The sequence below is a fragment of the Jaculus jaculus genome, chromosome 11 (genome assembly GCF_020740685.1).
Source record: "Jaculus jaculus isolate mJacJac1 chromosome 11, mJacJac1.mat.Y.cur, whole genome shotgun sequence".
NCBI classification, from domain to species: domain Eukaryota; kingdom Metazoa; phylum Chordata; class Mammalia; order Rodentia; family Dipodidae; genus Jaculus; species Jaculus jaculus.
Window position 1 is genome coordinate 93,348,618 of NC_059112.1, and position 8,063 is coordinate 93,356,680.

The 8,063-nt window shown below is 41.3% G+C and overlaps 1 pseudogene; it reads left to right on the plus strand.

Moving 5' to 3' along the window:
- Nucleotides 1–1,652: 1,652 nt before the first annotated feature.
- Nucleotides 1,653–2,046, plus strand: LOC101609533 (annotated as a pseudogene).
- The last annotated feature ends 6,017 nt before the right edge of the window (nt 2,047–8,063 follow it).

The following is an 8,063-nucleotide window of genomic DNA, read 5'->3' on the forward strand; positions in this document are numbered from 1 at the left end:
AACTATAGTGGCTCATTCGTTGTGACAAACATATCATACTAGTCCAGGGTAAGCTCAAAATGATTGTCCATACTGTCTTCACAGTCTTTCAATAAATACAAAACATCTCAAATTAAATCAGAGAATCTGCTTTATTTTACAGATGGTACAGAAAATGGAGAACTAAGAACCATCCATAAGACAAGAAGATAGCCAACCACCCACTTTGAGACATGCCCATCTGCCAGGGCCCAGGAAAAAAAAATTCAGAGGAAGTGATGACATGAATACTGTTTTTACTGCCAGCCTGACAACCAGCTCCAGGGTGATGAAGGCAGATACAGTGACCAATCAAAGCCTACCAAAACACAAATCTAGAGGCTACAAAGAACTTAACACTAAATCAGACTTCCAACAGGCCTTCCATAGCTCAGGGAATATTGCAGAAAAGGAGCATGGAAAGATTGTAAGAGCCACAGAGTGAGTAGGAATATCCTGAGGCATGCATGGTCCCCCTGCTACCCCACAGGGATTGATTGAGGCCTCCATGACCCCACAGTGAATGCCATAACACCACTGAGGAGGGCCCCAGAGTAGCAGGAGCAGAGACAAGAAATATATAAAAGAAATAAAATGTCTTTTCTTAAGTAAAATACAGAGCCAGGGACATAATTTGATGATGGGCAAAACCTTCAATCATTGCTAAACTGACTTTTTCATTTTAAAAAGAACCCTGGGCTAAAATAAAAAAAAAAGAGAGAGAAGTGTGAAGAGTAATCAGACATGGCAAAGGAGTCATTGCAAGCAACACAACTGAAATACAAAGAATTACTGAAGACTTATGAACAACTATCTACCAACAAATTTCATAATCTAGAAATGAATGAATTCTAGACACATACACCATGAGTGAATGAAGAAGTATAAATCCTGCCCAGAAAGTAACAAGTAATGAACTTGAATCTGTAATAAAACATCTCTTATCAAAGAGAGCCGAGAATCTGATGGCATCATTGCACAATTCCACCACTCAGAGAACTAATGCCAGTTCTTTTCAAATTACTTCAAAATATTGGAGAGGAGAAAATTCCACACATAATAGAAAACAGGTAGTTATCTTGATATTAAAACCAAACAAGGATACAACAAAACAAGAAAGTTACAGACCAGTATTTCTGATAGATCTGGATACAGAAATCCTCAACAAAATATTAACACACTGAATCCAGAAGCACATTGAAAATATTATTCACTATGGCCTAGTGGATTCATCCTCAGCATGCAAGGATGGTTTGATATATGCAAATCAATAGGTCTGATCTACCACATCAGAAATTCAAATCAAATTAGCTTCTCAATAGACACAAAAAGTGGTTAAATTCAAAATCTATTCATGATTTTAAAATTCTACACGTCAAGTATAGAAGGGATGTACTGCAACATAATAAAGACCATTTAAAATGAGCCTACACTTAGCATCATACTGAGTACGCAAACACGGAAAGCTGTTCACTGTCAGCGCTTTCAGTCAGCATACTGCTGGACATCATAGAAATACAATAAAATAAGAAATAAATACTTTCCAAATTAAAAAGGATAAAATCAAACATTCTCTGTTTGCAAATGACATGATTCTTACCTATAGAACACCCAAATGATCTCATTAAATAAACATAACTGCCTTCCAACTTGGATCTGGCAGAATAGCTCCCACAAAGAAGGGTGGTGAGAAAAAGAAGGGCCATTCTCCATCAGTGAGGTGGTGATCTGAGAATACACCATCAACATTCACAAGCACATCCATGGAGTGGACTTCAAGAAACGGGCCACTCAAACCCTCATAAAGATTCAGAAGTTTGCTATAAAGAAGATGGGGACTCCAGATATGCCCATTGTTACCATGTTCAACAAAGCTATCTGGGCCAAGGGACTGTCCCATATCATAGCTCTATACAGTTGTCCAGGAAATGGAATGAGGATAAAGATTCAACAAACAAGCTTTATACTTAGGTGACCTATATCCCTTCATTCTTAAGTCTACAGACTGTCAACATGGATGAGAACTAACTTCTTAAGTGTCAAATAAAGTTATAAAAGTTTTTTAAAAAAATAAAACATACTAGTAGCCAGGTGTTGTGACACATGCTTTTAATCTCAGCACTTGGGAGGCAGAAGTAAGAGGGTTGCTGTGAGTTTGAGATCAGCCTGAGACTACATAGTTAATTCCAGGTCAACCCAGGCTAGAGCAAGATCCCACCTCAAGAAAAACATCTAATAAATGCAGTCAGCAAAATCACAGGATACAAAACCAACATACAAAAGTCAGTACTGTTGCTATATACAAAAAGTAAATTATAGATTGAAAAATAAGAAAAGAAATCTTTTTGTTGAAAAGCTAAAATATAGATCTAGTTCAAGACCCAGCTTTACCATTCCTGAGCATATACACTAAAGACTCTACACTTTGCTATACAGACACATGCTTGTGACTGCTCTATTCACAATGGCTAGGAAGTAGAATCAGCTCATATGCCCATCAACTGATGAATGGAAAGTGAATATGGTACACAATGGCGTTCTTTTTGATGGTAAGGAAGACTGACATTGATAAATGAGCAGAAAAAAATGGAAAGACCTACAAATATATATACATATCATGTGAGGTAACTTGGGTTCAGAAAAAAGAAAAATGCCACATGTTCTCTCTCATGTGCAGATCCCAGTTTGGAATAGTTAGACTTGTTTATAGGTTACAGTAGCATCAGTACTAGTGTCAGAAAGCTAGAATGAGGTTTGGAGGGAGAAACAGGGAAGAATTTGGGGAGCGGATAGTAGATAAGCAAGTTATGGGAAGAATACAGGGAATGGAAAGGCCCAGTGGGTATGGGGAGGCATAGGGAGGGGAAAGTGAGGGAGGGCTATACAAAACTAAATGAAGTTAGCAAAATCACAGGATACATCAATATAAAATCAGTACTGTTGCTATATACAGAAAGTAAATTACCCATTAAAAAAAAAAAAGAAAGCGAGCCGGGCATCGCGGCGCACACCTTTAATCCCAGCACTTGGGAGGCAGAGGTAGGAGGACTGCCATGAGATCAAGGTCACCTTAAGACTACATACTGAATTCCAGGTCAGCCTGAGCTAGAGTGAGGAGACCCTTCCTCAAAAAAACAAAAAAAAAAAAAAAAAAAAAGGAAAGAAACCTAAAGACAGAAAACTTATTTCCATAGCTAATTTAAAAGATAGAAACAGGGAGGTTGGCTGGAAAAGATGGCTTAGCACTTAAGGCATTTGCTTGCAAAGCAAAAAGACCCTGGTTCAATTCCCCAGGACCTACATAAGCCAGATGCACAAGGAAGCACATACATCTGGAGTTCGTTGGCAGTGGCTGGAGACCCTGGTGAGTCCATTCACAAACACATGACATTTCACTCAAGCCATAATGGTATCCATGTATCAAAATATCCCTTGGCATCCCATAAACAGGCACAATGTTTATGTATCACTATGAAAAAGGGGTTTTCAAGCTGGAGAGATTGCTAAGTGGTTAAGGCAATTGCCTACAAAGCCTAAGGACCTGAGTTTGATGCCACAGTACCCACACAAAGCCAGATGCACAAGGGGGTACATGCATCTGGAATTTATTTGTAGTGGCTAGAGGCCCTAGTGTGCCCATTCTCTCTCTCTCTCTCTCTCTCTCTCTCTCTCTCTCTCTCTCTCTCTCTCACTGTCTCTTTCAAATAAATAAAATAAATTTTTTAAATGTCTTCCTCTCTCTCCTGTTTAAAAAAAAAGAAAGAAAGGTTTTCTTACTTCCATGGTGGTAGTTAAGAAAGTACCGCCTGACCTAAGGCTTGCATGCCATCACAATTCATCCAGTGGCTCTCTGGTGACATTTATCAACATCCCCACAATTATAGTCTCATAGCACATACTATTCTTTGCCCTTTCAGCCTTTACCCTTTGTAAATTTTTTTTTTTTTTTCAGCAATTGCCTTCTCAGTGTCTGTCACCTCATTACAGTGTTAGTTCCAAAAAAGAAAGAGACATCTCCTGTCACTGGATTGCTGGTGCCCACCAGGTGCTCAGCAGCTATTCACCGAATGTGTAAATGCATGCCCAAGAGCAGTGAGCCACACTGCCTCCTGGGCTCCTCAGAGGCAAGGTGTAGATGCCACTGACACAAATAGGGTTTCTCTCCGTGCGTGCGTGTGTCTTCCCATCTCTTGGTTCACTTCCACGTCCTCAAAGACCGTTATTGCTAAGCCTTCGAAATAGCCTCTGAGAGAGGAATTTTACCTGCTATAATCAAACCTGAAAGCAAAGCACTACAGTGGCCTAACGTACAAGGAGATGCTCAGAACCCCGTATTTTCTTTTGTGTGGGTCTTCAGCTACCTGAGGAACATCAGACTAGACTCCTAAAGCCCACAGGAAGCACGTGGCCCAGAGCTCTGGCGACCGGAAGCACAGCATGGGTTTCCCTAGGCCCACCTGGCCTTAAGTCTCTTGGGTGCATCAATCTGCATTATTATTATTTTATTTTCAGTCTATTCCAGGTCACAGCAAGTTAGTGATTTTGCCGTATCTTTCACTGCCTGGCTTTATGTAAGTGGTGCTAAGAATAAAATTAAGCAGTGGGAGAAAAACATCAGTTTGGCGTCTAATTTTAGAAAACTTGATGAATAAATCCATTAAATCCATTGTGGGGAGAGAGAAGAGCAAATCATTTCCTCATTGGAAAGAGAAAATAAAGGTGATGGTCTTTTGTAACCGCCAACAACCGATTTCAGTGGAAGTCCACCATCCGCTTTTATTTACAAATGAGGATACTGGGTGCTGTGTGTTTCCAGTCCCATAGCCTTCAACTTGCTTTTTTATTTTCTTTAAGAAGATAGATTCCCAGGCAAGAAACCAGTACAGACAATCATGACTGGAGGCCTGGATTTTGTGCTCAGAGGGAAGGAGGGGGCAGGGGGAGCTTATGAGAGTCCGCAGTGTAATATAAACCACCCTCTGAAGATCATGTAAAAGCAGGTGCCCAGCAGGCTGCGCTGCAGACATCTGGCCGGCTTTCATCCTCACACCCACTGTCCCGCTCAACATCTGGCAGCCTCTTCATCCTGCGCCCCACCCCCAACCCAACTGCTTCCCAACATCTGCCACACACTTCTACCACCTCAGAAGCAAACCCAACCAGAAGCTCAAAAGCACAGCGTTTCAGGGGTGGTGACCTGTCGGGGCACGCTGGGTGGGAGTGGGCAGGGTTTGTTTTTATTTTATTTTATTTTCCTGAATACACAATTCTCTTGGAAGTAGGCTTTCATGTCTAACTGCTTCTCACTGAAAAAAACTTGTTTCAAATTTGAAATCCATAGCTGGTATCAACCTCAATAAAAGTTTCCAAAAAAAAAAAAAATCACCCAAACCGGAGGATACAATAATTAAAAAAAAAAGCACAGGGAGAAGAAAGAACAATTTTATGGCGATGACATACATCTTATGAATAAAGAGTATTAATGTCAATTGGAGAGAAAAAATGTGTAAAAATACTTATGTCTTGCCTGTTAAGTACAAATCACTTAGAGAATGTGTCTTAAGCCTAATCTTTAAAATGTCTTAAAGTCTACTTAAGGAAGTGAGTGCTGTTCAAATTCCACATTTGTTTAGAAATTCCTTCTCAGAGTCTCCAACACAGACAGCACTTCTGGTTTATGGGCCATCTCACCGGTGGCCTCCCTGGTGTTGAAGGGAAGGAAGCCTTCCTGTTAAGATGTCCCTGAAACACAGCTTTCCTCCACCCCCGCCCCCAGCAAATCACCTGACTTCAGACTGTGCATTCCAGCTCCCTCATTCTGACAGTTTGCTGTTAACACTTGCTGGTATTTACCTAAGCTTTTCACCTGAATGAGTTAACCCCCAACTACTTCCTCCCACCAGTACACACACACACACACACACACACACACACTCACTCACTCACATGTGTCCATTCCCAGACCACCCCCTAGTCACTTCCTCCAAACAAGAGGACCCTACATAAGACCCAGCAACCTGAGGGTTCTTTCTGGGCACAGGTAAGTTCTAAGGTGGTCCCAAGTTTTTGAGGAAGTAGACTACAGGCCAGAGTCTTATCATAACATTTTGTCATTTAGTGACACACTTAAATTAATAATTACTTCCAATTCATTATTTAGGCTCTCTTGTAGTGTGCAAGTTCTTGTTGAAAAGGTTAGATATGTTCAGTGACTGGTTAGTTTCTTGTGTGTGTGTGTTGCCCTGACCAATCCTCCCCCACCCCAACTGATTCTTTATAACCTCAAGAATGTGGTAAAACAGTTATATTGACTTTGTTTTCTGTTCTGAGTTACTTAGAGTGGAGAAATCTTTGCGCTAATCAAAATCAAAGGAGACAGTGTTGGGTAGGAAAAGAGTAGAATCAAAACTGGCCGGGCCTTGGTGGTACACGCCTTTAATCTCAGCACCTGGGAGGCAGAGGTAGGAGGATGGAGGTGACTTCAAGGTCACCCTGAGACTACATAGTGAATTCCAGGTCAGCCTGCGCTAGAAAGAGACCCTACCTCAAAAAGATTAAGGAAGAAAGGAGGGAGGGAAGGGAAGGAGAGAGAGAGAAACCCTGGTAGGTTGAAGTTGCCATGGCTAGGATGACAGAGACACAAATTTGGACACAAGTAGAAAGAGCCCATGGGATCCCAGGAAAGACTTGTGAGTAGACCCAAGAACTCCTTCCTGTTTGAGTTCTCCATGACTGAGCTTCATGGTGTGAGGCATGAATGACTGACTCTGGGTGCTTCTCTGATTCTTGCTGTTTTTCCACAGCTAGAATGGGTGTGTCTCAACACATTTTCTTCACTTTCTATTATGTTAAAAAAAATCATTCCCCAAAGTAGAGAGAACAACATCATTAATGTCAATAATTATCAAGACATCTTGTTTCATCTCGTCCACCCGAACGTCTGTCCCTCCTTTCCCGCTGATGTTTTTCAAGCTAACCCTACACATCACAACATTTCCTCTATAAACGCAGGGGTGTGTCTAAGAGATAAAGACTTTTGCCTTCACCACATTCTGCGTCACTACATGAGAACAAACAAAGTGACAAGACCAAAATCAAAAGAACAAAACCAAGTAGCAATAATTCTTTCAATCTCTTTCACATCAAACATTCTAAGGCCCAAAGCCTCCCACAGGCTACCCTGAGTCACGGACAGCCACAACGCTTGCAAAACTGAAGCTTTTTACTTGGGTCTATAATCAAGTAAGAATTTCTTAATTCTTACTGATAGTCTTCATTGCTTTCCAGTTCTGGACTATAGGACAAAGAGGAGCACAAAATAAATAAATAAATAAATAAACTTAGGATTGAGTAAGAAGCCAACTGAAAATATTCACGTGCTAAAAAGGCAGGTTCCTCAAAAAACATTAAAGAACTAAAACTGTCAACTAGGCTTCATTTTCAGTTTGGGCAAAACACAACTCCACGCCATTGGCAACATGTAGTGGGGACACAGGCAAAAGGCTGCAACAGATTTTTGAGGGACACTGGACCATCTCCTTTAAGAGGTAGGAAAGCTTTATCTATTCAGAATCATCTAAAAATGCATAGGGAGGGGCCCTGGGGAGATGGCTGAGTGATTTGGAGCTAAGGACGGCCATGTACGCAGTCTGTAACCCCAGTGGGGGAGGAGAGACGAGAGAATCACTGGGGCTCACTGACCAACATCGGCCCCAGGTCTTATGAAAATAATGTGTGAATGAGCAATTACAGAAACCCCTCCCCATTATTCGCTGCCCTCACAGGGGTGTGCACACCTGCACACACTTACACACACCACACATCACACATGCTACACCGGATACTACACACACACACACACACACACACACACACACACACACACAAATATGCATAGAGGAAAGAAAATATTTTAAGCTACCTTGACGTCCTAAGAGTTCACAAACCCCGATCTGACCCTTTGGCAAGAGGATGACAAGGCACAAAATAGACATCACAGGAGTCACTGTTACCCGTTGGTCACATGTGTCTATATGCAAAGGTCA